Here is a 27,875-nt window from a genome sequence, read left to right as displayed (position 1 = left end):
TGCTTTAGTTTTCTCATCTGTAAAATGAGGATAATAATAGCACCTACTCTCAGAGGGTTGTTGCACGGATTAAATGGAAAAAAGAATCACTGTAGAACATGGTGGACCCATAGTTGCTGTTATGTGTTAACTGTTCTTTTTCGTAAGTAAATGACACAGATTATTCTTAGAGGTTATATTTTAAAATTATATTGGATATTCTTAGGAATTCAATTGAAATGTTCTACTGTGGTGAGTTTGTGACTGGTTATTATTTTGATACATGATGTAATTCTGTCTTTGCTTGATTTCATAGCCCACATCAAAAGACTCTGTGTGCTTAGGCATTTGGTTGCTCCCTGGAGACTGAGTCAGAAATCACTCTCCTTGGGAAATAATGTCTGAGCTTGATGAGCTTTGTGAAGGCAGGTCTGTGTCTTGTGTTGGGGCAGCCCCGGCAGCGCAGGCTGGAACCACATTTGGCACACAGCTTCAACAAGCGCTGACCACGTGCTATGCCCTGTGCAACGAGAGAGAAACAAGATGTGATGTTTGTACAGTTTTGAAAAGAAGAGTTGTTTGCTGATAAAGATGACAGGCAGCAGTGTGGAAGAGGAAGTGCCTCAGGCCAGAGGAGAAAATTGGAATCTCCTCTTGCTTCTCTTCCTAACTTGTTGAGGAAAAATCCTTTAACCTTTCTTAGACTCAGGTTTGTTTCCACCCATGAAATGAGAAAAGTAACGCGTGCTCTGCCTATATTACATGAATTTTTTAGATTATAAAATTAACGTGACAATCATTGTGAAGGTAACTTGAAAAGTTAACATGATTAAATAATTGCAAAGATATTATTATAATTCTGTAAATAGCGGTAATACTTAGAGGGAGGTTTAGTGCTCAGAGCACATAGGGCTTTTGTCAAAGCCTTGGAGGCTGCCTTCTCCTGAACGGGTGTATAGACTGTTCTTCATGGACAGTAAGATAAAGTTGAGACCATTTTTTTCTCTTCTGTCACCTTTTACGGTTTATAATAAAATATATGATGTGTGAATGTATGGTCATACAAAGTAGGAATCATTGTTTTATGAATTATGAAGCTGAAGGCCAGAGAAACTCAGAGATTTAATAGATCCACATTGAATAATGCATAGACTTTAGAATTTTGTAAAGTTCACATATGTAGCAAATCAAAGAAGCCATAACGGTAGCACGCATTCTCCACCCCTGTGTCTATTATTCCTTTTTCTACTTTTTCCTTCCCCTTCCTGCCTAGGGGCTAATTCAATCTAGTGCATGGTTATGTGATAGGAAAGAACTATTATAAGTAGGAAGGGTAGAATTTTGAGAAGGCCCAGAAGATTTCTACACTCTGGTGTACGTCCTTAAATAATTCCCTCCCTTCAAATGTGGGCCTCGACTGTGAATATAAGGGGCTTTAGGAAAGGGAGATTATCTTTGGTGAGCCTGACCTCATCAGATGAATCTTTAAAAGGGACTACACTCTTCTTGGAGAATGAAATTCAGAGTGAGTGGGAATTTTTTTGACCCAAGGGAGAATCTCTGTTGCTTGCTTTGAAGAGGGAGAGGGCCCCATGGCAAAGAATGTGACTGGCCTCTGGGAGCTGAGAGCAACCTCCAGCTGATAGCCAAGGAGGAATTACGGACCACGGTTGTTCAGCTGCTGGGGACTGAATTCTGAGACACCTACGTGGCCTGGGAGGAGGAGCTGAGCTCCAGATGAGAACTCAGCCTGGCTGCCACCTTGATTTTAGCTTGTGAGACCTGAGCAGTGAAACCAGAGTCCATGTGCTTGGATTTCTGACCTATCAAAGTAGGAGCTAATAAATTGGTATTGTTTTGAGCTGCCAAGTTTTTGGTAATTTGTAAGGCAGCAGTAGAAAATTAATGCAGGGAGATTAAGGGATTGGCTTTGCCATTAGCATGCTACTTGATACACTTTCTGTGAGCAGCTTCTTCTGAAAAAAGTGAGTAGATTGGACCATATTAACATGAATAGCCTAGATTTATTTTCAGACAGGAATACTGATTTTAGCTCCTAGATTTAGCAACAACATGCTGCTTAACCTTTGCCAAGCCACACGGCTGACACCAACCCCATAAACCTATCAGAAATAATACATAATTTAAAATTAATTGATAAGGTATATTTTTACAAGCTTTGGCATTTTAAATTCATGCTCTTTTTTTCTTATGCCAGTTTACTTCCAGCTCGTGTGACGAGGATGAAGGTGAGTGGTAGGTGGTGAGAAATGCAGACTCTTGAGTTTGCAGATTTGGGGACATGCGTATGCGTGTGTGTGACAGTTGAGATTAAACAGATTCAAATGTGTCTGGGTGGGTGAGATCAGCAATTCACCTAGGCTTCTCTTTGCGTGGATAGACTTGTTTGGAGGAAAGGGGCTTGCCAAGGAGATGTTACTGTATGGTTCCTGGAGAGCTGAGGATGGAGAGAGGGGCAGTTGCACATGATGACATGGCATTGGGAATACAGTCTGACTCGATGGACTGTGTATGACCCTACAGAGAGAAAGGCTACAGTTAGAACTTAAGGAATTGTTCTCAAGAGAGTTTTTTTTGTTTTTTAAAGATTGGCACCTGAGCTAACAACTATTGCCAATCTTCTTCTTCTTTTTTTTTCCTGCTTTATCTTCCCAAACCCCCCGGACATAGTTGTATATCTTACTTGCAGGTCCTTCTAGTTGTGGGATGTGGGATACCGCCTCAATGTGGCCTGACGAGCAGTGCCATGTCCACACCCAGGATCTGAACCCTGGGCCGCCGCAGTGGAGCGCGCGAACTTAACCACTTGGCCACGGAGCCAGCCCCCATCAAGAGAAATTTTTGAAACCGGCATATAAGCTGAACTGCATGGATCGCCAGGGGCCAAAGTGAACCAGAGTGGAGGATTTTAGTGTTCTCCCATCCTCCTTGTGAAGCATGGCATTGCTCTGGCAATATGAAGGCCAGGTGTACCCAGAGGAACACTGAAAAAGCACTGAGGGAGAAGACTGAAACCATTCATCAAGAGAAGGGATGTAGGAGGGCTAACAGAATGTTGGAGGTAGAGAGTAGAGATAGCAAACTTGGAACATGTCTATTTTCAGGTTCCTGTGATATAGAAGTAGAGGTTTTAAAATATGGATTGGGGACTTAGAATGAGGTGTGTTCAAGGTGTGGATTTTGACAGTCAGCATATTGGTGCCAACTGAGTTCATGGATGTGGATGAGATCATCTTAGGGGAGGATGTGGGATAATAAGACAAAGCCTTGGAGACAGACAGGCAATACTGGAAAATATTGGTAAGTTGTCAAAGTTTGGAAGAGAGTTGGAACAAAGTGATATGTTGGCTGCTAAAGGAGAAATGAGCTTTTATATCTTTGTAAAGCTTGTTCCGTGCTGTATAATACCTGTTGCATAGCTTTAGAAGGGTTTAATGATCTAGTCATTAAAATAAATTTCTTCTCGGAAATCAGCCACTCTTGATGCTGATCCTCTTTTCTTCACCAACAATGCTACTTTCCTTTTAACAATCCGGAAAGAAGTTACCAAGCATTTCCTCTTGTGTAATTAAACAATCATTACTTGCTAATTTAAGAAAGAACTTTAATTCTTAATTTACTCTTATGTAAAAGATAGCTTATGCAATGGCTTTGAGCCAAAATATCAGTGAATATTTCTTTGTCAATTAATGAAAATAGAACACAGAATAAAAGCATCTCATTAAACCATGTTCATATGTTTTGCAGCTTCTGAAATCACAAATGTCAAATTAATTGAAAGAAGTGTCTTTAAGCTGTTGGTTTTAAGCAGAGACCTAATCAAGTCAGCCAACAATAATTCTCTAGGCTGGTAATTAATGAATTTAATATTTTATGTAGTGTTGAATAATTCCTTTTATGCTTGATGGATCCATAAATAATTATCTAGGATTTGAAAAATATGCAATATTTTCAAATATCTCTAGAAGTTAATCACCTGAATCTAGACTAATATACTGGAGGAATCTAAAATTCATTAAGGAGAAATCATTTCTATCAGAACTCCACTTTTGAGCTCTTTTCTCCTCTTCAGAGGTCCATAGTATTTTTTCCCAGAGACTTTGGTGCTGCCCTGAGCAGCTATTTACATCTTCAGGGTCTTCAGAAGAACCATCTTATCTGAACAGTAGCCCGTGAGGACACTTATGGGGATAAGAAATAAATTATGTCTTTATTCCTTCTGCTTTGTAGAACTGCTCGTTAAATCTATTGATAAAAGAATTAGAAGTTGTTTTACTGTCTTCTTTTGGGAGGTAAGAGACATATTGTTTAAATATGACATGAGGTTGGGTGAGGAATGCTTCTGGAAGGTTCCTGGCAAATACACACAGATTTATGTGTGACATCTAATGTTAGCAAAAGAAGAATTTGGAAGAGTTGTGAGGAGAATATTAGATTTTATTGAGAAAGATACCTGGAACACTCTAAGCAGAGCTTAGGAAGCACAAAAAATAGAACTATCCCAACTGTCATGTGAATAATACTTTGCTGAAATCCAGGACAGAAAAGTGATTTTCAAAAAAGTTATATGGATTTTGCACTGGAAATATTTATTTATTTTAAAAAAGTGAATTTCTGATTCTAATGCCTTAAATCTTACTGAGTGACCCTGCTAACTAAACCTAAAGATCATTTGGAAGCTTTTTCCTAAGAGAATTTAAACTTTAAAATTCTTCAGTTTACTTTTCCTGTTTCTCCACAAAGGTCCATTGGATTTTTCAGAATAATACAGATTATACCAAACATGCTCAAACATATAGAAGTAGGAAAGTCTGATCTTAGATAATTTTTAAAATAAAAACAGCAGGCAAAATTCCCTTACCTTTTGAAATGTATAGTTCAAATTGGCTGAATTTACCAAGTCCAACATCAGAGGTATCCTCACAGAGAGGCAGCATAAGGTAGACTAAAGAGCACAGATTCCCGTTTCGTGCCTCCTCTGCCTGTTGACAGCTGTGCACTCTTTGACAAGTCACTTAACTGCTCTGAATTTTAGTTTGGAATCTATGAAATAAAAGGAGTGTAATGAGGATCAAGAGAGAATGTTTTGGGAATGTTTTGTAAACTATAAAATTTAAGTTCAAAGCTATACAGTTGAAATGTTTGTTATCATTAGCAATATAGTCAGAAAACAATAGTTTCATTTATAGCTCATGTGGATATTCTTAGTGTTGTGGTCTGTGCTTACTCTCAAAGAACTTAATGGATTAATAAACTTGCAAAAGTGAAAACAAAACCCCTGTTGGTTATTGGCTATAAAACAGATGTGTATATGTGTGTGAATGTATATGCATGCAGACATACGTACATACATATATATGTGTGTGTGTGTGCGTATATGTGTATGATCTGTTAATTACAGTAGGCTAAGCTGCTGTACAAACAAACATCACAACAGTGGTTAAATAGCAGTCCTAAGTAAAGTGTTTCATTTAGCTCCTTCCAGTCAATCAGGAACGGAGCTGACAAGGCCACTGTAGCTGTAAGGAAAAGAGCATCTAATCCGAGTCTACTGATTTCCACTCAACCAAGTGAGGTGGAATTTGCAGACGTTGCTTCCACCCATACTCCACAAGCAAGAGCTTGGACACGTGGCCACATAGAACTGCAGGGGAGCCTGGGGATACACAAAGTCTAGCTTGACCTCTGCGTCCCCCTAGAACTTTATTACCATCAGAGGAACAACTGACTTTGGTGGACAGCTAGCATGTTCACCATGGTGGGCACTACTTTTTCCTTATTTCTCTTTCAATGGAATACCTAGTACATTGAATGACTTACATATTTAATAAGATACCATGTAAATAGTACATTTGTGTCTGGCACATAGTGAATACTCAAGTGCTAGCTGCTATTATTACACAAATATTTCATTTAATAATAACAACCAAGAATATTGTATTCTTGGTACAAGGCTTAGTATGTGAGAATATAAGAACACATTCCTGTCTTTGATATGTGACAAGTTTCCTGTAGTCATTAAACATTTAAAAATCATGTAGATAAAAGGGTTCTGGATGTACTAGATGTGAATACTGCATATATAAGCTGGCTTAATGCTGTGTGTTATGAAAACAAATTGATGATGTAAGGATGCGGCTTCAGAAATAAGAGGGAAATAGAACTTCTTGTTTTCAAAGCATTCTATCTCTATGGATTTGTTAGTCATGAGAAAACTTTGACATATATAATGTTTTATGGCAAATGCTCCCAAATTAACAAATTCATCATCATCTAATAAGTTTTGTGAATTATGAATTAGCTCATAAGACATTTCACTCCCCCCAAATTAAATTGCACTGGAGACTAGAATTTGAAGGGTTTAAAAAAATCCTTCCTTTTAAATGAGCCCTTCAATTTCAAGATTAAGCAAGATTAAGTATGAGGATTTTTGTAATGCACAAAATGTACTTAATGACATATCCTGGGAAAACCCTGCCTGTGCTGCCCTGTGGCCTGGAATGTTATGGAGCCTGGTGCTCTATATACTGCCTGGGCTCAGAAATCTAAAGCTAGTCTTGGCTTTGCCATACATTGTATTTCCCTTAGTGTATGTGTGTGTGTGTGTGTGTGTGTGTGTGTGTGTGTGTGTGTGTGTGTGTTCTAACTCTAGGAAGTAAAGGGAAAATAACACATCAACTTAAATCACTATTGCATCCATTAACGATTGTACATTTAGTGAAAAATAGATTTCACTACTATATGCTCTACTACTAGCCAAGTCAATCAAATGAAAGCAAATTTGCACCCCCAACCCAACCTCAAATTCAGCTCACGTACTTTAGAAATGTTTCTATCATAAACATATAGCACAGGCAAGATAGAAAGAGATCTAACGTGCTTTAGTAATGTGCAAACATGAGGGCTGGTTCATCTCATAAGAACAGCTTTCTCACCATGCTATAGAAGGATCCCTTCTTGTCTGTCATGGCATAGGGAGAGCTCAGTGCCACCTGAGTCTACCTGTCGCTTTATAATGGTGTGTAACTGAAAATGTGCTGTGTACCTACTGTGTCATCATAAATGTATCTAGTAAACTATAAAAAAAATAGAGTGACACTAACATGAGTTTTGAAGTTAAACAGACCCAAAGTCAAATCTGGCTCTATCACTTAGTAACTATACAATACTACATGTTACCTTCTCTGAACACAAGTTTTCTCATCTATATAATAATTCCTACCTCATAGGGCTGATGTTAAGATGAAAGGGAAGAAGACAAACTATGAAAAACATCTAGTACACAGAAGAGAACAGTACTAGAGTAATAGTGAAATCTTCAGGCAGGAATTTAGGATAAGGTATTTATAGTATTTTTTTTCAGATTCCAGCCTCTATTTTTTGCTTACTTCTATTGATCTATGTTGCTTATTTTTGTTTTCCATAATACTATAAACGGAAAGTGGCAGCACTTCCTGGTATCAGAAGCAATGTCCTGGATTAGTCTGTTTTAGCCCTTGTCCTGTCCTCTGTGCTGTTCTGGTGGGAGGGATTTTAAAGGCTCTGGTTTCAGGGGAGAACAAGAACATGCAATAACTAAATTCTCACACCGATTTCTCTTTCTAACTAAACAGTCTCATTGCACAAGAATGGCCTGCCCTAGGATGAAAGTCAGCTTTGTCAGCTGATCAGGGAATCTGTTCTCCTTTTTTACTTTGCCCCATCATTTTGATCACTCAGTACTGTAACCCATTTGTCACATGGAGGGTGCAAGATATTGTTGCCCAAGGATGTTGGTCCTCACACCCGTGTTACATGTCAGCTTCCATGCATCAGAGATGCAACTCTGTCTAAGCCAGGACACTTGGAGGACAAGTGTGACAAAATACTGTCTAAAATGTAGTATTAGAAGTTCAGTTTCCCTGCCTATCATGCTACTATTAATTTTTATAAAATTATGGTAGAGAAATATATTGTTTGATAAAACACCAAGAACTGGTGTGCCTGGGCATCTCAAATAGAATGTGGGCAGAAGAAAACTGTATTTCCCCACCCACCACAAGTTTACTTCTTCTAGACTTCCCCATTTCCATACTGGCGTTATCATCCACCCAATACAGTCTCACGCCACATAACGAGAGTTCCGTCAATGATGGACTGCATATGTGGTGGCGGTCCCACAAAATTAGAACCATACAGCCTAGGTGTGTAGGAGGTGATACCATCTAGGTTTGACTAAGTATATGCTATGATGTTCGCATAATTACAAAATTGCCTAAGGACACATTTCTCAGAACGTATCCCCACCATTAAGCAATGCATGACTGTAGTTGTTCAAGCCAAATATCTAGGAGTTAGCCTTGCTCCCCACATTTGCTCCGTCAGCCAGTTACGATTCACGCTGTGTTCGAAACATATACCAAATCTGTCTTTTCTCTTTCTCCTCACATCTTAGTCCAAGCCAGCAGCACCTCTCTTTGGAATCCTTCCTTGGGTGGATTCTTCCCAAGAACTCACCCTCTATGGAGCAGCTAGAGCAATGTCTTAAAAATGTAAACAGGTTCATGGTGTTCTCCTGCTTAAAAACTCCTCAAAGCTCCCCGTCTCACTTAGAAGAACCCACTCTCCTTCCGGGGGCCTACACAGTCCTGCATGACCAACCTGCTTCTCCGCGCTCATCATCCCCTGACCTGTTCCCACTCCAGCTCACTGCGCTCCAGCCTCAGGCCAAACCTGTTTGCATCGGAAGCCTGTGCACTGAGCATTCCCTCTGCCCGCAGACCTCTTCCTCCTGACTTCATTATATCATTTCTTTCTTGACATCCCAGTTTCAGCCTAAACGTCACCTCAGAGAGGCCTTCCTGGGGCTTTCTTTCACAGACTTTCCAGAGCATTCATCACCCTCTATCCCATCAGTCTCTAAGCTCCTTGAAAGGGACTCCACAAGTCCTCTCCATCCCGTGTTCACAGTCTCAGGACGGTGCCTGTCTACAATAGCTTTCACAAATATTTATTAAAAGACTTTTTTTTTTTGCCTTTTAATTGAGTGGCACTCTTTGCAGTTTGCATCTTAAACATGACAAATTCACATTAGTTGTATGAGGGCACTAAGCCATGATGGGTTGTGTCAATTTATTTCATGCGTTCAGATTTGATTACTTTATTTGAAGTTTGGTATAGCTGAAACATTCATGTTTTATAACCAAGAAGTAGATGAGGAGCCTGTAATAAACTATACACTGGCCCCTGCAAGCATGGACATGAAAAACAAAAAGATCAAAAATAAACAAGAAAGAGGGTACTGACACCTCATGCTGCACTAAAATGATATTCATGGTTATTTGAACTTTAGGTGAGGTATTCAGAGTCCAAGATAATTAGGGATTTTTCTATGGGTAGCTGGGATGCTATTTCTTTTGAACTACAAAGAATTTCGGAATTGTTATCAGATCACCCTTATCCCATTGGTTACTACAGGTGTAGCCCTAACTACTGCAGGTAGGAATAGTCATAACTACTAGCAGAGGCAAAAGAATTGAGCTATGCCACTTTCTCGATCAGTAAGGGAGCCCTCGACATAAACCTTCTAGCCAAAGAACTACCACTAGAAGTCTTTGGGTTTCAATTAAATCAAGCGAAAGATCAGATTGTCGACTGTATTTGCTTTTACGGTTATTGGTCCTATTTTTCGATATGTATTTGCTGAGTTTTGTAGCATATTCTCTCTGCCTCTCTCTTCTCTTCCCGCTTTTCCTCTCCTCCTCCCCCATCTCCTTGCTCTCTCTCTCTCCTCCTCCTTTTTCTTCTTCTTCTCTCCCCTCTCTCTCTGTGTCTCTGTCTCTCTCTCTCTCTCTCACACACACACACACATTCTTGTCCTTACGGAAAGAATTATATCCTTTGAGGTTTGCTTAAAAAAACTTGTCAGTTGTATCCGTATTAGAAAGAGATTAACAAAGTCTCTGCGGTCCGTTGCTGTTATTATACCTCACTCAATACACCTTTTAAACTCAAATTCCCCAATAATGTTCTAAAAATAAAACAGCACAAGCAATACATATCTTAGAAAGGAAGCTGACTTCGGTACCTTTGGAATTTCCTCACTTCCTTGCTGGGAGCTGGTCTCAGACAGCTCATGAAAGAATGAGTAAACGGATGAATCAGCATCACTCCTAGGACCAGCGAGCAAGTGTATAAATGTCTTCGGGGAGGCAGGCCATTGCAACATTAAAAATATTAGAAAAAACTCAACATATATGCGTTGGCAGTAACAAGAGTCATAGTTAATCCAGATAAAATTATTTTATTTTAAAATGTGGTAGCAAATCTTTACAATGTTAACGAAGAATACAAGGGACATGCACACTGAAGCTGAAACAACATGCGTGGTCACTATTGTGTTGTTTTTGTCATATGGAAGAACTAAAATTCAGACATTTAAAAATGTCTGGCAATTGAGTTCTGAGTAGTGATATATTACTTTCTTTTTTCAAGTAAAAGAAACAAGCACTTGGACCTAGCATACATATGTAAGGAGCTTATTTACACGTTTACCTGGCACTTAGGAACTACTCACACGCATTAGCTAGTGTCATTATATGGTTTAAGGCATTTCTTGTCTATTGTTCACGTTTCCCTGGCGCTTGTTCATGCTATTAAAATACAATTTGGGTGAGCTCCTGGGGCATGCAGCTTCTGAAGGTGGCTATCTATCCAGGAGATAGCTTAAGCTCTGGCAAACTGTAGTTCAGCATGCTCTTAATTTCGGTAATGTACTAGGTGTGTATAGAATAAAGGATTAGATGCTGTCCCTGTGCCCTTGGACTCCCAATAGGAGCACCAGATCAGTGATTTACAGAAAATAAACAGCACAAACCTTTAGAGAAATCTTTTTTGATTCTTTGCTGCCCCTGTGCCGTTAGGGATGTTCTGTTATGGTCAGAGATAAACTGAAAAGGGTACCAGTCTGTCATGGAGCAATGAGAAAGGAGTCGGCCTGGAGAGCAGGCCAGTGTGGAGCCCAGAAGCCATTGATTGGTGGCTTCCACAGATTGCATGAGCTAATCCTCTCTGTGGAAGTGGTGATACAAACTCTGCTTCTTTTGTGACTGAGGTTTTCAAGCTGGCTTCATTCACTTCTAGAGAGGACATGCTTTGTGCTGTCCCTACATGAGAAAGTTTTAAGACATGGAGAAAATCAGTGACTTTCAGACTCGCAGTTTCTGAGTAGCATCCTTCTATTTGTGTGGGCATTGATGTTGCTAACACTGACGCATTCAATCGGTAGGAACTCATCGTTTCTATTTTTAAGTGATTACCCGTGATCATCAATATTTCTGATGGATGCAATCATGCAGACTGCAGGTTCATGATTCTCAGTGATTGTTAACACTGGCCGAGTAGTACAAAACATCTGAAATCCCCTATATGAAGCCAAAGATAACATCAGTCTTGGTGAGGGAGAAATCCTTTAAGTTGAATTTTTAAAATATTTGGAGTCTGTGAATTTTTCCGTTCCCATATTCGAACAGAAAGTGAGCCCATCTGATAATTCGACTGGCGTGATATATGAGCCCCTTGCTTAACTATTGTAAGACCTATCCCAAGGAGGCAGGTGAAAGATGAGATAATTACTCTTAGGGTGCCAACAGGAAAAATAGCTTACCTTTGATATTTTTCAGCTTTTCAAAAGAGAACAGAGGTGAGGTTATAAAAAGAGAATCCCATCTCATCTCTTTCTCCCTCAGCCTCCATCCTACAACTGTGTTAGTGCCAAGATGCCTCTGGTGGATTTGCACAGCTAACTGAGGATGTGACATTGGACTGAAGAGAGGCCCCCAGGAGTTCAGGTCAGCTCATGTAGGGGTATTTGTAATTAAAATTTCTCAAAGGTTTACTTTGTAGTTCTAGTTTCCCCCTTTCAATTGTATTTATAAGGATGTTCATCACAATGTTTCCTGTATTGAAAAAAAAAAAATATAGAGATTTGTTCTGAGTTGCATTGGTGTTTGTATTTTCAAAGTGAGGGAGGTAAATAAACCTTATTATTTCTGTTTTGATAGAAGCCGAGGGAAAAGGAATTATAGTCCAGTGGCTATAGCATTGAGCCACTGTGGAATGAAGTTTGCAGAACTGAAAAGCTGTTGCTAATAATCTTCCTTTCTACTCAGAAGAACCTGAACAAATGAAAAAGCAAAACCGAAAATTATTAAAAAGGAAAAAAAAGAAAGTAATAGAGACACATAGTCAAGTTAAAATAAGTCATTTAAGTAATATAAAAATGCACATCTAATTGTGAAGTCTGTTTTATTTGCCTTTTCAATGACACCTGGATATTTAGAAGACACTTGAATGTTTCTTGAAAGTTCCTTTTGATATTCTGAGGAGAGTAAAATTTTGTCTGCTATTTCACCATTAAAAAAAATTGGAGGGCCAGCCCGGTGGTGCAGTGGTTAAGTTCGCACGTTCCACTTCAGTGGCCGGGGGTTCACTGGTTCGGATCCTGGGTGTGGACTTATGCACTGCTGATCAAGCCATACTGTGGTAGGCGTCCCACATATAAAGTAGAGGAAGATGGGCTTGGATGTTAGCTCAGGGCCAGTCTTCCTCAGCAAAAAGGGGAGAGTTGGCGGCAGATGTTAGCTCAGGGCTAATCTTCTTCTTCTTCAAAAAATCTATAAAAAAAAATTGAGCTGTTTCAGGGAATGAAAGGGTTATCAGCCTTTTATTTGTGTGGGGAATTCTTCTTTTTTACTTTCCAGTTACTAATTTGCAGTATGTTTTGTGAAAAATTACTGTTCCTAGTCACTTAGAAATGACAGGGCTCGTCTCAAGACTTCCTCCATGCATTGCGCTCTCTATGTTACACTGACATTAATAATTGTGGCCATGTGTTTTATTAAGTGGTGTGGTTCTGGAGGCTCTTGGTGTGTTTGTAACTGACATGCAAGAAAAAACTGGTTTTTCTTTATCATTTTGTGGATGATAAGGCTGAGCACAGGTGTAAATATTATTTTTGAGGCAAAATATTGTATGTGCAGAACTTGGAGTTCTAATCCCACCTCCATTAATCATTAGCGCACTCACATACACGCAAAGTCAGATTTTTATCAGCATGCGTAATGCTTCTTGGTTAGTCAAACCGTATGGTTTTAAAAATTGCCACACCTGATGATCTTTTACATGATACAGAGGCCAACTAAGACTAAATACAAAAGAGCTTATAATATATTGGACTCTGGGCCTGTACCCAGATGCTATGACACGTTCTTCAGTCTGATTAATGATTTTGCAAATATGGGTATGATTTGGAGTTTTCAACTGCACACTTTTTCAATGTTGTTGTGTAATTGTCACTGGTAAGACTGGGCGGGAAAATAAGAGCCTCTTACTTTATGATCAGTGATTGTTTCTTCACAGAACTTTAGCTTGCAATAGGTTGCTGAATATTTAATTTTTATAATTTGAAAATTCCGATTCCTGTTTACTCTCCATACAAATATTGTAGACATTTTGACTGCTTTGTGGTTTTTCCTGGAAGTGAGGTCTATCACCTCGATGAGCCCTTTCTTAATAAAGTACATATGTTGTGTATTACCTTTTTATTTCATGCAAAGCTTGGACTGGTTATGAAAATCACTTGCAGAAAACGCTTGCTCCATGACTGGGTTTTGCAATTAAATTCCTTGGAGGAAAAAGCAAGGCCACGTGATTTACTAATCTTGAGGAATCCTTTTAGGCAGTGTTAAAATAGAGCAAAAACAGCCATCTAAAGTAAATTGTATGTAGCATTCAACTATGTATGTGCAAGACTTCATATTGTTAATTAAAGTAGTAAAATTGATGATTTAGAGAAATATAGGCAACAGAAACTGGACTCGTAGTTCATAAGATGGTGCAAATTGAATAGGAGACTTGCAATGAGGATTGTCAGTGGTCTCCCACAGAGATAGTTGGTGGAAATTCTGTGAATTCTATGGAAACCATGCATACTTGAAAGGTGTAATTTTCCACCATTTTGTTTCAGGTTTGCAGATGGATTAATATTTAGTGAACTAATATGTATCTTAATATCACTTATTAAGGTATACAATTCAGGTATATGTCAGTTTTTTCCTAAAATTATACTGTATGTGAAACAAATGGAAAACTTAATGATTACATTGAACAGAAACAGAAAATTTATTCGGATAATTATTTTAGGGTTTTTCATTCTCTCTGCTGAATCCACCAGAGGCAAATTTGAAAACCAAAGTCCAACAGATTTGGGTGATGTATATTTTCCCTTTTATTCTCCTTTTATTGTTTTTGGCTCCTGAGCTAGCCCTGGGTTCCCTCTTAATGTTGTATTTGGAATTTGTTGCTAAGAAAGCATAGGTAAGTTTATTGTCTGACAACTACAGTTCTTTAAGTTGACACACAATTTTTTTTTTTTTGTCTGTGTACAATGATACAGCATGGCAACATGATCTCTGTCTCTGTGTTCCAAAAGCCCACAGAATAAAAGTATCTTAAAATTTAAGGTTTAATTTAAAAAATAATAGTGTTTTCAACTGTTAGGTAAAGTTTTTAGTAAATTTTAAAAAGATCATGAACTTTGAGCTCAGCCTCAGATTCAAAAACCCCAACTCTGACACTGTATTAGCTGTTTGACTTTTGGCAAGTTTAAAAAATTGTCTCTGAGCTTCAGTTTCCTGATCTCTGCAATGGTCATGCCACATAAATCACACAGCTGTTGGAAGGAGTGTGTTAATGTGTGTGAAGCACCTCACACTCTTTCAGGAACAGAGGAAGGTGAGCAACAAATACTCGCTCTCATTATTGTTTGTCTGCTGAGTAGCTTCTCTTGCCCTTAAACGTGAGGATCATCTGATCTATTTCCTGCGTGTGTCCAGCCACCTTTCCTAGGTGTGACAACCAAACACTACTGGCTTTCTTTGTATTTGGATTCATTTCTGGGAATATCTATATCATTAACGATGATTAAATTTTGTTCTTAAGGTTTTTGATGACAGGAAATCTACGTTTTGTCTATCTCTATTAACTTTAATATTTAAGATATCAAAACACTTTATTTCTATTTGAATAATGAAGAATTTACTATATGAAAAACATTCATTGGTCAAATAGAGAGACAGAAATATATGACTTGGTTAACCATTAAGATGAGCACTTCGTTTCCTCTGTATCTGCCTTTCTATCAAAGGTGCCTTTCGTTCCTAGCTGCCTCCTGAATGGATTTCATTGTTGTAGAGAGATCCAAGAACATTGACTAAGGGCTAACCCAAACTATATTTGGAATACGTAGTTCTGTTTCCTCACATAAACTTTTGCAGATAAGCAAATCAGAATTTTATGGTAAAGTTTGGCTCCTGAATTTATTCATAACACAAAATAAACACATAGCCCAATTATTATATCTGTTGGCTTAGATTAGCACTAGATATCGCACGACTATTTCATGTTACGATTTTTGGAAAGCTTTAACAGTAAAAGATTATAACCAATTTTACCTTCTACAAAGCAGCTATCATTTACAAGAAGGCTAAAATGACTAAATAATACTAAAAAAGAAACTAATCTTCTAACAGGAACAGATAAATGTACTCTGAAATCACAAAGAACAGTTTTAAATTTTCCATGTCAGGTTGAATTATTGGAAAACACTTACATCATGAAAAAAGACAATTATCCTAAAGTGATAAAGTACCACAAACATAAACTTGGAGAAAGGAAAAAACCGAACGCATTGTCATTATTAAAGTTTTTATGGACACGAATATTTCCCTATTGTGACATGGTTTGGTGTTATAGATTTGGATTATTATTTCATAAAGCATCTAAAGGGTATGTAATGGGAACTTAGCACATAGCTTGCAAAGTTATTATTAGTTCTGTATCACAAAATAAGTGCACCCCAATAAAAAGTTCTATTCTTTATTAGAAAAAAGTTCTATTACTTTATTTAGGAAGTTTATTTCCTCTTGGAAATTTTCTAAAATCATTTTTATATAATAGTAACTTAATTATAGCAGTTATTTGAAGCCTCCCATTTCGTTCTGTGCATGACGAAAAGAGGCTGTTAATAAAATCCTTCCCTTCTTCCCAACCCAGCCTCTCGTTGTAGGCAGCACAATTTTTCTGCTTAAGGACCATCATGGATCCAAGTCTTTAGGGCTGTGTGCTAGGCAGAGTAATGGCCCGCCAAAGATGTCTGTGTCCTAATACTCAGAACCTGTGAATATGCTATCTTATGTGGCTGTCTTAGTCAGTATGGGCTGCTATTACAGAATATCATATACTAGGGGACTTCTAAGCAACAGAAATTTATTTCTCACAGTTCTTGAGGCTGGAAGTCTGAGACCAGGTCGGGTTCTGGTGAGCATCCTATTCTGAGTTGCAGATGGCCATTTTCTCGTTATATCTGTACATGGTGGGCAGGGTGAGAGTGAGGTTTCTGGGGCCTCTTTTATAAGACACTAATCCCATCCATGAGGGCTCTACTCTCACGATCTCATTCCCTCTCAAAGGTCTCACCTCCTAATGCCATCACATTGCGGGGTAGGATTTCAACATATAAATTTTAGGAGGGCACAAACAGTCAAAAACAATAGCAAAAAGTGGTTGTGAAGGTACGATCGGGGTAAGGACATTAAGAGGGGGGATTTTACTGGATTATCTTGGTGGGCCCAACCTAATGACATGAGTCCATAAGAGTGGCCCACCTTTCTCTGCTGGGTGGGAGAGATGAAACGGAAGAAGGAGGAGGAACCATTTGAAGTGTGAGAGGGGCTCGACCTGCTGTTGCTGGCTTTGAAGATAGAGGAAGGCATGTAGTGCCTTTAAAGGGATGTAGAAGCCTTTGAAAGCCAGGAAAGACCTTTAGCTTTCCCAGAAGGAAGATGGAGACCTTGGTTTTACAACTGTAAGGAACTGAATTTTGTCAACCAGCAAGAAATGATTTTCCCCTAGACCTCCAGAAAAGAATACTGCCTGCTAACACCTTGATTTCATTCTGGTGAGCTCCAGAAGTGTAAGATGATAAATTTCTGTTGTCGTAAGCCACTATGTTTGTGGTAATTTGTTGTGCCAACAACAGAAAACTAGTACAGGTGAGCTCACCTCTCCCCATCATTCCAAGCACATCAAGACAAGGGGGCAGTGGGGTTGGACCTGACTAGATTTAACTTCAGGATGGAAAGGGGCGAGTCAGCCTGGGACCTGCACTGCTGAATCCTTGACCAGCTCTCCACCACAATTGCAGGGGCATGAGAAAAACTTGCAGATGCGACACTTCGATGTAATAATTTTTTTTGTCATTGTAAGTTTTGGCTCCAAACCCCTGGCCCTTGTAAGTTAGATTGGACTATGCATGGACTTCCAGTGTACTTTGTCTTTCTGATGCAAGGCCTAGGTTAAAAACAGTCCCATCATACTTGGCCCTTGTCCCCAGGCCTACAGTTTGAACTTGACCCTTGAGCTCTTACTCCTCAGATGGTAAGATGAGGAGGGAAAGATGAACCCAAGGAAAAAGGCATCACATTTTGTCCTGAGACTTAGAGCAGAGATGGCCTAGCTGCTCACTCACAGGTGTCCTCAGAGTGGGAGAGAGACTCCCTAGCTAGGCTGTCCAGGGACTGACTGTCTATCCACACCAACCATGTGGTAGCAAACATTTCAAAATAAGGCTGAGAGTCAAGAGGGCAATATTCTAAAAGAAGAAATTCCAAGTGTTCAAAGGATACTCCATGCACAGAAGAAAAAACCTTTAACTTCTTGTCAGGTCATACTGAAAAATCCTCTCCTATGCCAATATTATTTTTAATCTTATCTCTATCAATGCTCCCCATCCGGACGCAAGAAGCTTGAGTTCCTCCTACAGGGCAAAGCGTGTTATTATCAGACTTAGCAAGCATTTTAAGATGAAGATTTGATCTTGAAAATAAGGATATGACTGATTCTAAATAAAGTGGCCAACTAGGACAGTTTTATGGTCTATATCTCTTTTTTTCTGAGCTTCCCTTGGACAACTCTGGGCCACGTGTTTTCTACCCTTAAAATAAATAGCTTAATGTCATCATACTTACTAGAACGTAAGTTCCCTGTGGGCAAGGAGTTTTGTCACTTGTATCCAGTGATGTCTCCAAAAGCCAGAAAACTGTCTCATCTGATAGCTTGTAGGTGCTCAGTAAATATTTGCCAAATGGATAAATGATGCCTTCTTACTTTCTTGGGGCACCTTGTAGCTTTCCCTAGTCCTATGGTGCCTCCAGTTTCCAAAGTTAATTCTTGTACCTCATGACGTGAGTAACCTCATAGTGACAATCTGATTTAATTATATTAAAAGTTTATGCTAAAAATGTAACATTTTTTTCTCCCTCACATCTTGTGACTGCCCTTCCCTCACCCCACTGTAGGATGTATTTAGTACTTATAACATCCCTAGAGGCATCTGCCTAAAGGAACTTTTATTGGAGGGCTGCTCAGGGCAGAAGGCTGAGGACCAAACCGAAGGCCCACCCAAAGTGGACAGTTTAGACCAAAGGGCTGCGCCTTCAGTGAATGAGTAAACCAGTGAGAACGCATCGTGCAGAGAGACCAGGCAAGAAAATATGCTTCGCTTGACATTATTGTTGGGTTTAGGAAAGAAAAGCACTCTTGAGAATTTGTAAGAACAATATGGCTCTCACATGAGTTTGAAATTTGTGTTCTTGCTGTTTCTGTGGTCCCTAAAAAACCTTAAACCAGAAGTTGATTTCAACAAGTCCTTCATTTCCTTTTTCCTGATGCTACTGGTAGAAGCAAAGCTAAATCTTCTCTAGAGGAAGCTTTCTTCTATCTGTGCCTCCAGGAATTTCCTTAGACAAGGTAACAAAGAAAACGACCTCAGTTGAAACAAGGCCCCATGTGAGAGAACCAGCTGAAACAACGGGCAAGAGAATCAGGCCCAGCGGCAGGTGTGCACTGCAATGGCCCCGTGATCCCTGCTTCCTGACAGTCACGCCCTTGTGTGGCCTCCTCACCGTGAGCGTGAGTGGGACCTGTGACTCCTAACCAGTGACTATGGCAAAGGTGATGGAGTGTCATTCCTGCGATTACGGTACATAATGTCATACTGCACATCTTGTTAGGAGATTCTCTTCCTTGATGACTTTGAAGAACCAAGCGACTATGTTGTGAGATGTCCTGAGGAGAAGACCGTGAGGCAAGAAGCTGAGGGCAGCCTCCAGTCAACCACCAGCCAGAAAGTGAGACCCTCAGTCTGGAGACTGAGGGAACTGGGTGCTGCCAACAACCTGTGAGCTTGGAAGTGGAACCTTCCCCAGGTGGAGTCTCAGATGAGATAGTGGCCCTGGCTTGATTGCAGCTCTGTGAGACTCTGAGCCAAGGACCCAGCTGAGCCATGCCCAGACTCCTAAGCCACAGAAACTGTGAGATGATAAACGGGCGTTGTTTTAAGTTTCTAAGTTTGTGGTAATATTATTATGCAACAATAAATTACTAATCCTCAAAGACTTCGGATATTAGAATTATCAGACACAAAAAATATATAATAAGTATATTTAACATAGTTTGAAGAAATGAAAAATGAGATTAAAATATGAGCAAGAAACAAGACACTATGAAACTGATCAAACAGCTTTGAAAAGTAAATAGAACTTCTAAATGAAAAAGACAATTGATGCTGAGAACTCAAGGGACAGCCTAAGCAATACACATAGCTGAAAATGGAATTGGTGGCCTATAAGCCAGAGCTGAAGAAATTACTCAGAATGAACTTACCTTGGCTCTTGCTGTTTGTGCCTCCTGGAATACTGTACTTCAGATGGTCACGTGGCTTGCTCCTTCACTTCTTTCAGGTTTCTCTTCAAATGACACCTTATCTGGGAGGGCTTCCCTGACCATCCACAATAAAAGAGCGCCTCCTGCACTTCCCCTATCTCTCACCATGCTTTCTTTGTCTTTGTAGTATTCATTACCCAGTGACATACTATTTTTTTAACGTTATTGCTTGTCTCCCTCTACCCCCGCACTGGACTGTTCTTCGTGTTTAGTGCAGCCAAACCGGAGCCTAAAATAATGCTTATCCCATAGTAGAAGCTCAGAAATTAATTCTTTTTTTTCCTTAAAGATTGCCACCTGAGTTAACGACTATTGCCAATCTTTTTTTTTTTTTTTTTTTTTTTATTATTCTCCCCAAAGCCTCCCAGTACATAGTTTTAGATTCTAGTTGTGAGTGCCTCTGGTTGTGCTATGTGGGACGCCACCTCAGCGTGGCCTGATGAGTGATGCCGTGTCTGCTCCCGGAATCCGAACTGGCCAAACCCTGGGCTGCCGAAGCAGAGCAGGCGAACTTAACCACTTGGCCTCCGGCTGGCACCTCAGTAAGTAATTCTGGAATGAATGAATGAAAGGGGCACAGAGAAGAAGAGATGAGCACACATGGAAGGGAGGCCAGGAGATGAACACTTACGTCTATCGGACACACTGTTACTGCAGTTTCTTCCTTCCTTCCATCTGCTTTGCCTCCCTAGTGCCTCCCTAGTGTGTAGGCCTCTAGGGAGAGGCTTTGCCAGCATTACTCACCACTGCACTCCCGGTGGGTGCCTGAGTCAGTGTCTGCACCTAGTGAGCACTTTCTGTATGTTGAGGAATAAAATCATAAATGAAAGGTTTAACATCTACCTAATCAGAGTTGTGGGAGGAGAGAGGAGAGAGAATGCGGGAGAGGTAAATTTTGACGAGCTAATGGCTTGGGATTTTTCAAAATTGATGAAAAAGATACTAATTCTTAGGTTTAGGAAAACCCAAGGAATCCCCAAGTAAGCAAAAGGAAATCTATGCCTGAGGCCCATCCCAGTGAGGGTGCTAAGATCTTACAATTGGCCCAACGAGGAGACAGATACTCTACAAAGGGAGGACACACAGGGTGGGATTTTCAGCTGCAAGAGTGGAATTCGGAGGACAGTGGAAGGATATCTTAATTTATTAAAAGCAAGCAATTGTCTAACTCTAATTTTATATTCAGCAAATCAGTCTTTCAAGAATAAGGGCAGAACAAAGATATTTTCAGATGAAGAGAGAGCTTGTCATCAACAGATCCTTCACTAAGTGGAATTCTAAAGGATGTACTTAAGAGCGATTCCTTAAAGGAGATCTGAATGCAAGAAGGAATGGTGAACAAAGAAAATCAGAAACTTGTGGGTACAGCTAAACTGATACCCACTGCATGAATCAGTAACAATATTGTCTAATTAGTGTGGTTAAAATGAGAGAACTGAAATATTTGGCAACAGCACGTAATTGAGGGTGGAGTATGACAAGAGTTAAAGTATCCTGAATTCCTTATATTTTGTGAAAGGAGGGTAATAATACTAATTAATTTCAGACGTTACCTTTTAAGCATACATAGTAAAATTTCAAGGGTAAGACTCAAAGAAAAGGGATGGAGTACATAATTTCTAAATTAGTAAAGTAAAAAATGGAATGAGAAAGAAACAATAATTTAAGATAAGGCAAGAAAGGAAGAAAAAAGCATAGAAAATGAGAAAAAACAATATAATAGAAAAAACAATATAATATAGTAGAAATAAACCTGGATATAAATATACAATTTAGAAAGAGAACATGATTTTAAGAGAGAGGATCAACAAAGTTAAAATTTGTTTCTTTGAAAAGACTAACACAGTTAGCAAATATCTAGTAAGATGGATCAAAAAAAAGGCAAGAATAAAAAATTATTAAGAATAAAGTGGACACAATTGAGAAATTAACAAGATCAGAAAGATATTGTACATAACTTAATGGCAGTAAATTTGAAAACAGGCAAAAGTGGAATAAAATCTTTATAAAATCACTTTTCACCAACACTCAAAAAGAAATAGAAAACCTGAAAAAAATTTAAAAGTACTGGAGAAATTAAAATCTTCCTTCAAATAAAACACCAGGCTGCGATGGTATTGTAGGTAAGTTGATCCCAACATTCAAGGAAGAAGTAATTCCAGTATTCCACCACACGCTTTTCCAGAGATTAGCAATGGAGCATATAGCACACTTTTGACACCAAAATCAGAAAGGACAGCATGAGAAGGAAAACTAAAGGAAAACTAAAGGCCTTTCTCTCAGGAACAGAAATGGAAAAGCTCTAAACAAAATGCTAGCTCGTTTATCTTGACAAAGGGTTAGAGACCACCTCTTCTCCCGCCTCCTCTACCTCCCTTCCCTGTTCCCTCACCCCCCCTCCTGGGAAGTGGGCTTTGTTTTTCCTGTTTTGCTTTATTATTTTGGAGGCAGTCTGCACCTGTTTAGCTTGCTGGAGAGCACAGGAGTCACTGTCTCTGAGGGAGTTCTTGATTATCATTTTCCCTCGATGGTCAAACGTTTGTGACCTCAGTGCTTCTGGGAGATCCCGGCTAAAGGGTTCGTTTGTCCCCAGGTATGAAGATCTATATCGGAGCAGACAAAAGTGCCCAGTGGTTGCCTAAAATCAGCCCAAGAGAGTTGCAGATTGCCGAGATGGAACTCCAGGAGAGTGGGTATGTTGTGAGGGAAGTCAGGGAAGCCTATGGACCACAAACTCCCAGCTCCCTGAAAGTTCTAGAACAATTTTTTTCTGCTAGTACACCAGTGACTGGTTAGACTAGATACTGCTGCTACTTCTCATAATAATAATTATTATTATTTATTAATTGTTATATGCCACACTAGTAGTTATAGACATCAAGTTAACTTCTCTAAGTTATGTTCAGACATTCTGGTTAGTTACTTTTATAGCATGATACTCTATACACGTTTTTGAAAATTAGAGGGAGTATTGGTTACTGCAATAGCATATTGCTGAACCGAGGATGGGATTGGTTTAAACTTCTAGGAAACTAGTGAGCTAGCCAATGTGTGAGTTGCCTTGTGCTACTCAACTTCAAATATCCCCTTCTGCCAACAAGAAAAAGAAGTTAGAGGAGGTGGATAGAGCGATAGAAGGAGAAAATTTTTATTTCCAGTTTTCAAAAACGTAAGTCGTAACCTCAGAAATGAAAATTTGGACTTTAATGCAGAGAATCATTTTTCTTTGTTGGATAGAACTTTAGATATTGTGGAAGTGTATTCAATTCTTGGATTTGTGTGGGAAGTGAACTACATACATAAATTGTAAGAGAGAGTTAAGTTTTACATTTACTTTTATGCTTATGTTTATGCATAATGGTTCTCTATTGACTTTCAAAGGTTTTTGGCAGTTACCTATAATAAGAGATAGATTTTAATTGCAGTCCAATAGGTACACAAATACATAACTGAAAAAGATGTTTTATGAAAAGATACCCTTATTATACATGTGATATACTTTAATATTTCTATTCTTTTCCATTTCATTCTATCATTTAACTGAAAAAACATTATGTTGTAAACCACTAAATTGATTTTGGGACACACTGATAGATCACAACCTGCTGTTTGAAAAATACTAGCTAACATGTAATTATACTGCTAATATCTCTTTAGATAACTGTTGCTCTCTATTATTGAAAATTATTCAGTTACAGACACTTGAAATCATTTTTTTCAGTCTTTCTAGTTTGTCATTGAAATGGTGGCAGAATAGCAACTGTGATCTGCATAACACATAATCACCTTTGATAAATTTAATTCTGCTCAAGGTTGAAATTAATGCCACTGGTAACTGAATGTGGAAATATCTATACTTACTGTATAGTGATGAGTTGATTAAATGGTATGTGGAAAATCAGATGGAGAGGAGGCAGGCATTTTTTTAAATCATTCTGGAATATATGGGTTAGATATTAATTGCTCTAGTGATCCATGAAAACCTATTATGAGAATACCTTTTATTCCTTAATTACATTTAGGAAATAAAAATACTATTTAAAAAATCAGAATCTGTGTTGAAATCATAATGCTTCCACTCCTTAAATTGTGACACTGTGTTATAATTCTTTGGATCTGACACCACCAATAAATACAAGTTCAGAAAACAATGCATTTAAAAAATGCCATGAAATTTACCCAAGTGTTATATATTTAGAACAAAGCTTTGTAGAATAGAATGTTGTTTTATGTAAAGTAGCAGCTTTCACACTTCAAGTATCTGGAAGAGCTTTATAAAACAAAGCATTAAGTGGGAACCGCTCCATTTTTATTCAAAGTTTATGAGATTCCAGAAGTACCATTATATTGCCCTTGCTTTAAAACGCAATTCAGAGTAAAATATACCTTCCATTTCTTTTTTAATAAGTTTCAGTGGGTAAAGCTTAAAGCGTCTTGTACCTTGTATCCATTTCCTTCAGCTGAAGACATTGAAGGAACTCAGATTTTGCACATCGGAGACTTAGATTTAAGCGTTTTAGAACTTTATTTTTGAAATGTTGCTTTGTTGGCAACACAGTGGGCAAGTCTTCACATTAAATCTAAGGCACTAATGGCGAAAAGGGCTGAAAAGGCAAAGTAGAAACCTTTTCATATTATGCCATACTTGAGTTTGTGCACATGCAGACACGCTCTCCTATTTGAGTTCTAGTTGTTAACCATAGAGTCTGTCACTGTATATACTTTTGTCTTTTGGTTTTCTGGTCTGCTTGATGTTGCTGGCCAAAAACATTGCTTTGGCATCCTGCCTGCAGGGCAGTAGCCCCACCTGCAGCCTTTACCGGTCACCGGGAGTACACGGCTGTGTCATAGCTATTGAGCTGTGCTCTCATGTGTCTCCTGTTCAAACTGCTTGACCCCAATTCTCCTTTCTATGCAGCTCTAGTCTCGTTTCTCATTTGTGAGGTCAAATTGTAGTAAATGAAATGACACAGAACCAACAAAAACAAACATGTTACTAATGGCTAACATTTATTCAACATTTTCTATATATTAAGCTCTGTTTATAGTGGATTCCAAATATCTCACATAAGTCTCACATCAACCCTATGAGATTGGTTCTAATATTATTCCCATTTTGCAGTGGAGCAAACTGAGACCCAGAGAGGGGTTAAGTAATGTGGCCAAAGTCACTCAGGTACTAAGTGACAGAGCTAGCATTCACCATAGGGAATCTCATGCCACTGTGTGGTACAGCTTTTCAACTTGCAAAGGACAGTTCCCCTCAACATTTTTCTAATAAATTGAGTTATTGAAACATCTTTTATTGACATTGTGGATGCTTTGCTTTATTTTAGGATAATTTTTTTAGTAAACAATAAATATTTCAGGTAGAATCAGATTAAGTAGCTTAAGTTACAAAATTTTTAGCTTATTGATTCATTTCATTTCAAGGTTAGTAAATTATCCACTTATTATATTTATATGACATCCTCATATACTCTGCATGTTAATTTCTCTATACAGGGCCTTTCATTTTCCGTGTGTGTAAAGCTACTCTTTCAAACTCACAATGAAAGGATAAGTAAAAATATTTGAAAAATATACCAGAAGATTAAATCTGCATATGCAGAGCAGCATTGTATTCTGACCAAACAAATAAAAATCAACTACTGAGAAAGCATTAATCTGGGTTGTGGTAATGTACATGAAACTTGGAGAAAGAAAAACTAGTGCTTGTGGAAAATCTATGTTTGCTTTTTATATGCTTTCATGATTTTGATTTGGATGATAATGAATTAAATTAACTCTGATTTTAGAAGTCTTTATGGTACCATCAGTTATTGGTTTAGTGGTCCTAGGAGATTAAAGTTTGGATCTTTGCAATGTTTCACCTTATTGCTCAATTCAGATATTTCTGTGCAATAGACGGAAGCGGTAACATTTCAGACATTTCTCCCCATCGCCTTTACTTCTTCAAAGCTGATGCTAATTTACCTAATTTATGAAAAAAATCAGAATGACCTCAGTAACCTTTCTTGGTAAACTTCCAAATAATACTTACCCAAATAATTTACCCTAAAGAAATTACCTTATCAATTTTAAACCTGTACTCCCTATTTAGCAAACAATAAACAGTAGTGCTTGGATACAATCTTCATTTGTGACTAATAGCTCCACAAAATCTGCCAGTTCTCTTAAATCCTACTTTTGCATTTATGTCCTGGGTCAGACCCTGAAGTTCTAGAACAATCAGAATTTAGACAGAGCAGCTTTCATTATTTTAATGGAATTGATAGAACCAGTTTTTTATACTGAGGACCTGCTATGTGCTTCTTCATTGCCAGGTGCCAGGAGGACTGACAAAATGTGAGTAGGCAGAGGACTGTTTAAAATAAAATGTTAAGATACGAAAACTATTTGATCATGAGTTGCGTCGAGCACACATATTAAGACAGTCTTCCCAGAATGAAGAGAAGGTGAAATGAGAAGGAGATGTTGGTAAATGTCAGGGGCACCTGTGGAGATGTTTGGAATTTTTAAAAGTGAAATTGGCATTGGGCAACTATGGCCTGTGGGCCACTTTCAGCCCACTGCCTGCTTTTGTAGATAAAGTTTTATTGGAGTTTGGCATGCTCATTAGCTTGTGTTTGTCTCTGGCTGCTTCGTACTACAAAGGCAGAGTCAGTAGTTGTAACAGAGACCATATGGACTGTAAAGCCTAAAATGTTTACTATCTGGCCCTTTTTGGAAATATTTGCTGACTCCTGGTCTAAATTATGTATGAAAATTATTTGCAAGTTCCCTTCAAGATATTGTATGTAAACATATAAATTGACACAAGATCATGCGGCTTGAGTATTGTAATTTGGAATGAAATTTTTAAAAAATGCCACACTGAATATATGAAAAGATGTGTTCGAGAGTTGTCTTTGGAAAAATGTATTTTTTATTACTATAATTCAACTGTTTTAAGAACAGATTGCCATATATTCCTTCGGGTGAAATGAACTTTTGTATGGAGATTTAATTCTTATCCGTTGGATATTTTGGTTATGTCTTAATGAAAATTGGGATACTAACAGTTTCTTTCTATTTTACTTACTGTACCTGATATTATTTTGTTAATGGGAGTTGGTATATATTAATTTTCTCATTTACAGAAGATCTTAGTCGATAAATTGCTAGAATATTGCTTCGACTTGGTAGCGATCTATGACATTCATGTGTGATGTATGTAAGCTTCATGTTATATGACAACCATTAACATTATAAAATGCATCTGGTGCTTGAAAGAGACGTGACCTATTAGCATAATTGGTTCATTTTTTTGGAGAGGAGCAGATCGTTATTTTTGAAAGAGTGCCAGCTTGTATATGTTTTGGTTTTCTTTAATCCATTTGAACATTTTTTTTCTGGCCAGATATGGTATAGTTCTAAGGGCTGAAGCGTATCTTACAGTGATGGCATCTTGCATGTAGTCTGACTTCACTAATTGTACTTTACTTCTCTCACTAAGTTTCTATCTCCTCATGGGCAAGTGACAGGTATGCATAGTGCCTGGCTCACTGTGGTCACTCAGAAAATAAACTGCAGTGAAGTATTCATGTAGTGAATTGTACGTTTCTGAAATTCTTTTGGAATTCCAAAATATTCTTGCTGTTTCTACTCTTACTTAAAATACAGTGAGGAAGCCGTTGTTTAGATGTCTGTTGCCACGCTTGATTTCTGTAAGGAGGGACTGTGCACGATTCATCTTTCTCTTCTCAGTGCCTGGCACAGAGTATGGAGTATATACTTGAAAGTAATTAGTAATATGATTGGCATTCCTTATCACAAAGAAATGAGTGTTTGTTTCTGAATCTGGACGAAGTCCTTTCACACACAGCAGGTAAGAAGAGGAGTAAGGAGGAATCTGTGTGCCTCACTGGGTTGAAGGTCTGACTAGTCAAGGATTGCTGAACGGATGAATGGGAGTGTGGTAATTAGACTCCTAGCTGTCAAGAACTGAAATATGAGAGCCATACGAAAAGCTGATTTAGCAAAAAATTATTTTTTTCCTCTGGTATAATTTA

At 38.5% G+C, this 27,875-nt stretch overlaps 1 protein-coding gene across 3 annotated transcripts in view; it reads left to right on the top strand.

Annotated features, from left to right (window-relative positions):
* TAFA2 (TAFA chemokine like family member 2) overlaps positions 1-27,875 on the top strand; it is a 417,458-nt gene that overhangs the window by 104,660 nt on the left and 284,923 nt on the right. The window contains exon 2 of one of the 3 annotated variants that reach the window (XM_070271829.1): positions 11,727-11,828. The exons of the other annotated variants lie outside the window; for them this stretch is intronic. The gene's annotated coding sequence lies outside the window, so the exon portion shown is untranslated. The remainder of the gene's footprint in view (positions 1-11,726; positions 11,829-27,875) is intronic. 3 annotated transcript variants of the gene reach the window in all.

The sequence above is a fragment of the Equus caballus genome, chromosome 6, assembly GCF_041296265.1.
Source record: "Equus caballus isolate H_3958 breed thoroughbred chromosome 6, TB-T2T, whole genome shotgun sequence".
Lineage (NCBI taxonomy): Eukaryota > Metazoa > Chordata > Mammalia > Perissodactyla > Equidae > Equus > Equus caballus.
This window is presented reverse-complemented; position numbering and strand designations above follow the sequence as displayed.